The sequence below is a fragment of the Anomalospiza imberbis genome, chromosome 1, assembly GCF_031753505.1.
Source record: "Anomalospiza imberbis isolate Cuckoo-Finch-1a 21T00152 chromosome 1, ASM3175350v1, whole genome shotgun sequence".
Taxonomy (NCBI): domain Eukaryota; kingdom Metazoa; phylum Chordata; class Aves; order Passeriformes; family Viduidae; genus Anomalospiza; species Anomalospiza imberbis.
Genome location: NC_089681.1, coordinates 147287618 through 147293731, shown reverse-complemented (window position 1 = coordinate 147293731; position 6114 = coordinate 147287618).

The following is a 6114-nucleotide window of genomic DNA, read 5'->3' as shown; positions in this document are numbered from 1 at the left end:
AGACCTTCCAGACTTGGTGGGAAAAATGTTTCTCAGCTATTAATCAAGCCATTGATTTAGGAATTTTGCTTAGGGAAAGAACTTAGCCCTCACGCAGGGAAAGGACCATAAATCTGCGAGAGGAAGAACTTCTGGGGCTCTGTTACTCATCCTCTTCCTGCCTGTGTGAATGGAGTGACTTTTGCAGACCAGATGCAGCAGTCAGCACCATGAGAGTGGCAGGGAAATCCCTTCTTCCCTCTCGGCATGAAGGAGACACAATTTGAACATGTTTGGCTGCAGCCAAGGAGGAAAAGGCAGAAAACAAGTTTAAAAAGAGTAAGATTTTTATCCAGAGGTGAAAATCACCTCTGGGCTCTGCAGTTGTGCTGACACACAGAAAATGGACAGCAGAAAATGCTGCTGTTCATAGAATATCCTGGGCTGGAAGGGACCCATTGGGATCATCGAGTCCAACTCCTGGCCCTGCACAGGGCACCCCCACGGGTCACACCGTGTGCCTGAGAGCATTTTCCAAACAATTCCTGAGCTCTGTCAGGCGTGGTGCTGTGACCACTGCCCTGGGGAGCCTCTCGTAGTGCCCAGCCACCTTCTGGGTGAAGAACCTTTCCCTAACAAAGTGCTGGGACACTTGTAACCACACGTGGGTCTAAACACTGCACAGTGAGATGCCACCACTCTTCCCTTTTCACCACACCTGGACCCACACCACCTTCCTGATCCCAAGGCTTCACAGACCACTTCCTCCTCCTCCACCCCTCATCCCACCCTGGCTGGTGCTTTCACCAAGGCTGAGGTGCCCCTGGGGACAAAAACCCTGCAGAAAGGCTCGGTAAGTGCAAAAAGGAGCAGCCAGGAGTTGTGGGGAAGGTCCTGAATTTGTGCCTTTATGGCTAAAAAGGGCTGTGCACAGCTGATTTGGGGGAGTTATCTTGCTGTTAAACAAATCTTCCTGTTTGGGGAAACATTGCTCAAGAGCAAAGGGGTCAGTAAGTGCTTTTAGAAGCTGATTTTTTGCGTGGGATTACACACTTTTTGCCTCTGTCCTAAGAAGCACAACTCCCACTGACTTACTAGAAATATTAAGAACTAGTGACTCAATTTCTAAAAATAATTTTGGGTGTTTCTATTTATAGGTATCAGTCCTAAGCTCAAAAGCACTGGCAACACCCAATCTATTTTTCCATTATGCTTTGATATCTCACTGAAATAGCCTGGAAATCAACACTTTCCACTGTTCCTTGTCTCTGGATATCTGCACTTTCCAAACCAGACAGCTCACAACACTCGATTTCTCAGGAAGGGACACGAGCCATCAACTATTTTCAGGAAGTGCCTGGAAGACCAGTTTAAAATAGAAATGGAGATGCTGGTGGACAGATGCAAAATTGTCCTTCTGTGGTGGTTTAAAGCCACTAAAGAGCATTTCTGAGGGACAGTTGGAGGGCTGGAAGTGTCACTGGTGGAAAGGGTGTGGGTAAAGGAAGTTCTTCTGTGGGGCTGAGGATGGAGAGGCAGAAGATGGAGAAGAAAAGGATGGAGGGACAAGGCAGGGCATGCAGAGGTAGAGGCTGGAAAGGCAGGGGATGGATAAGCAAACTTGAAATTATTTCAACTTGTGGCTACCAAAGTACCTTCAAAAATGTCCCCAAAGATGAATAATCAGACCCACTCCAATCACTTTTTACTGGACTTTTCAAATGTAACCCATGATTTCTAGAGGAAAGACAGAATCATAGCATTTTTCCAGCTAAGGTTGGAAAAGCTCTCTGAGATCACTGAGTCCCACCCTTAACCCATCACTGCCAAGGTCACCACTAAACCCTGTCCCCAAGTTCCATATCTACATGTCCTTTAAATCTCTCTAGGGATGGTGACTCCACCCTTGGCAGCATCAATAGTCAAAAAATTCGGGCTAGAAAGTCACTCTTGAGCATTTAGACCAAAGAAATCAGTAGTGCATGCCTGTAACCAAATAATGAAAACAGACATCTCCAGCATTTAAAAACTCTGCAGAAAGAAGGGATATCTACTTGTTACAGGAATCTCCCAAGCCAGTTAGTGTCCTCTTTGTAGGATTATAACACATCTATTGCTTCAGGGCAAAAACCCCTGCTTGCTCATGTTTGTTATGTAGAGGGGTGACCCCACTGGGAAGGTGTTAGGGGAGGGATGGGCTGCACCCCCTCCGCGGTGCTCAGCCATTCCCATCTCACCGAGGTGAGCTTGCAGAAGAAACCCTGAACGTTCTCTTCCCTTCCTCCGTGCTGCCCTGGACTCGGGGTGAGAGGCAGGATGCCGGATGTCAGCCGTGACTCATTCTCTGGGAAACTGAGCGTGGTGTGGCTTTCTGAGGAAAGAACCCATGAGTAAGGGCTTTTTTTTTCCCCTCACTTTTTTTCCCCCCTCATCTTTTTTTTCTTTTCTCACTTTTTTTTTTTTTTTTTTTTTTTTTTTAATTTTCCAAGGGGAATTGGGCAATGCAGAACAGGTTACATCAGTTTGTCAGGGAAGAAGGGCACTGCAAGAGCCACAGTGCTTCCGCCTTGCTCAGAAGCCACAGAGTTTCATGCTTGAGGGGGGGGATGTTGCGTTCACAGGTTATAAAAGCTCATTTTGAGCAAAAAGAAACAATACAAAAGAAAACACAGTTGTTTCTCAGAAGTTGTTGTCTCTCCTGAAAGGGTGGATTTGAACAATATTATTTTAATCAAGTGTTTGGCCGCCGCAGGATGTCGTAAGGGGGCTGGGATACACATGGATCAAAACAGGTTTGAACCAGCTTTGCAAAACCAATGATGTGTATTTCCTTATATGGCTTCAATATTTATTTTTTCTCACCAGTTCTGCTTAATTACTGTTTTAGATGGCAAAGCCAGTCCATTTCTGATTTTTAGGAGAGATGAAACAAGCCTTCCACCAGTAACAGCACCTCCCTGCCACACCAGGTGCTGTGAACCTGCTGCTATTAGGAATAATTAGTCACGTAGAGACTGCCCGTGGCCCTAACATGCCTGGATGGGTTGTGCTTTTTGTGGGGTGTCCTCTGCTCAACACCCTCTCTGAGCATCCTCCTGCCATCAGCCAGCCAGCCTGACCCGGGGCTCCTTGCTGACCGCTCCTGAGCAGGGTGACACGAGTTAGCACTGTCCTAACCCTCACACAAGCTCATTTTGCTGAGCCAACAGCCCCAAAGTTGGGAGGAAAGTGGACTCCAAGAGGGGCTGTGCTTGGTGTCATGGGGAAGGCTGGTGGGACCTGGCATCTTCTGCCAGCAGGGAGGGTCTCAGAGGAGCTGTGAGCCCACAGCCCTATCCATGGTGAGCTGGGGTCCTGCCAAAGAGCCCTCCCAGTGGCATTTCCCAGAAACAAAGCAGAGAGACAAGAAAAAGTCAACTAAGTTTTCTAATAGGTGCAGGAAGGCTGGGGTAGCTATTCCACCTACTCACATAATGCCCTAAGAAAGGGTTAAAAATAAGAGGGAAGGAGTCAGGGCTGGGGGGACATCCCTGGGACAGGACAGCTTCAGTTAATGGGTCTGAGGAGGGGGACTGTGACAATATCCCCCCAAAAAACTACCCAGCTTTTGCAGGAGAGGTCACCCCACAGGCAGGGCTGGCACAGAGGTGGTTAAGGTTGGTGCAGGTGTTTCCCTGTAATAGGCACTGTCAGGTGCCTTTGCAGCCTTGATGACCATCTGGTTACCATAAAGAATGGTTTATGGGATCTCATCCTGGCTTCTGATGACTATAACAGAAGTATTGAGGGTCTGCAAGGTACAGCTTCATAAAAATAACAGCTTAATAATGAGAATGACTTTCTCCTTCCAGAACAGGGCAGATTCAGATGTATTTTTCCCTTTCATTATGATTGTAAAATGAGACAAAAGAGACCCAGCCATCTAGGAGGGGGAAAAAGCCACAACCCCACAAACTTCTTAGAACTTAAGCAAGGTGCAAGCACCTCTCGCAGCTGTCTGCAGGGCAGGACTGAATCCCAGCTTCTGACACGAAGAAGGGGAAACTGAGGCACAGAGGTGTGAAACAGCTGGAGCAGCATCATCCAGGCAGTCAAGTGGTCAGCACAGGAACCTCAGCTCTCACTCGCTCCTGCACTCCTGTAATTATAGACATCAGCACAGCTACCCAAGGGTTGTCACCTTTTATCCCAGCTCTGTCTTGATCTTTCAAACTCTTTTTTTGTGTTTCCAAAAAGCACAAATTCTCTTCAGTTCCAGTTTCTCACTGGTTTATAGAATATCAGGGCAGTTTGCAAAGATATTACTTTCTCTTTTCAATACATGCTTGCTATGTCTGGCCCAAAATTCTTTTATTTTCTCACAAAGCCATGGAGGACCTTCTGCTATGCATTTCTTCAAGGCACTGGAATCTTGTGTAAAATCAATGGTTTGGAGGTTTTCCTTGGGCATTCCTCTCAAAAATATTTTCTGAATTTGCTCTTGCAAAAAAATACCCGAAAACCAAACCAGAACAGAAAACAAACCAAACTAAAACAAGACAAACAAGAAAAGCTCCAGAAGTTTTTCATGCAAATGTTTTGAAGGAAAGATTGCAACTGGCTATTTACAGGCAACAGAGACAGCAACTTCACCTGCAAACAGGAGTCTAGGACCATCCTTTGGAGGCAGCTATTCCTACAGAGTGGTGGGCTGGACAGACAAGCCCAAGGCTGATCCTTGGAGAAGTGAGATCAGCTGGAACTGCAGCCTCCCATGGAGCAGGGACACCCTGGTCCTCTCCTTACCCATCTTTTGCAAACCAACCATCAAAGAGTGGAGCCACCATCACGAAATGACACCTGACCAAGGGCCAGGGTGGGCTGGGGACTCCAGCCTGACCCTCACAGCACCCACACCCTGCTTGGATAGCACAGAGAATGGCCTCTTGCATGGGGGGTTTGGTGGTCCCAGAGGCAGGGAGGGCATCACTCCCATCCTTCATCTGCCAAAGAAAACTCCCTCTCTTCTTCCTTTTTGGAACCAAGCCACCTCCTGATGTCCTGAGATGGGCTAGGAGAGCTCTGGAGTGGGCCAGGGCACTGGAGACCATTGGCTGCACGTCTGGGAGGAGGTAGGAGTGGGATTATCTTTCTTATGCCTCGGGTTTGACCTCTCTGCCAGCAGATTGTTCTGATTTTCCACATGGAGGCATCTAGGGACCCTCTCGAAAGTTCAAACTCTCGGCATCTTCCCTGCCAGCAGCAGCAGAGCCCTGGGCTCAGCCCTCACAGGGAGCTGGGCTGCACAGCAGCGTCACTGACCCAGATTGCTTCATGCACAAATTTGGACATTTCATGATTTTTTTTATGCCGGACCATGTGGTCTTTCTGCTAGTCAGAAATTTCCATGGAAAAGTAGGAATTTGGGTTTGCATTTTTTGTTGTTGTTTTTTACCACCTCGCCAAAAGACCTGAGGGAAATTGCTGAGATTATTTCAAGTCGAAACAATTCCATTTTTCTTATTGCAACAGAATTTTCTTGCAAAATTTGCGAGCAGTTAACAACCAAAAAGCTTAACAAGTGAAAAACAAGAAACAGGGTTGTTTCTTTCAGATTTTTCCTCAACTCAGAAAAGCAAAACATTTCCATCTTTAGTCAACCTGAATTCATACAATTTTTGTTGTTTTTTTTTTTAAATTTGCTTGAGTCAGCCAGCAAACCTGAAAGATCAGCTCTTTGCACAGCTTCATCTGACAACGTCCTTGACTTCCTCTGTGCTGGTGCAAAACCCTGGGCTTGGCTTAGCCAAGTGTTGTCCATCAGTGCAGCACAACACAAAGCTAAAAAACAAGAGTGAATATCAAGCACTGTCCTTCTGCCCTTTCCAGCTCAAAGGAAGCACTGGGGCATCTAAAACCAGAATTTCCCAGCCCGTGGCTGGAGCACAGAGTCTCCACAATATCTTAATAACAGGTCTGACCCAGCACAGGAGTGCTCTGTGGCATGCACGTTATTGCTCCATCTGCCCTGGCTGCAAACATTGATTATTCTCTGTGACACACGCTGTAAAATTGCACTGAGGGAACCACGTCTAGTTAGTAATTTCCATTCAGATGAGCTGAAGGAATTAATGAATTTGGAAGATCTCAGATCTT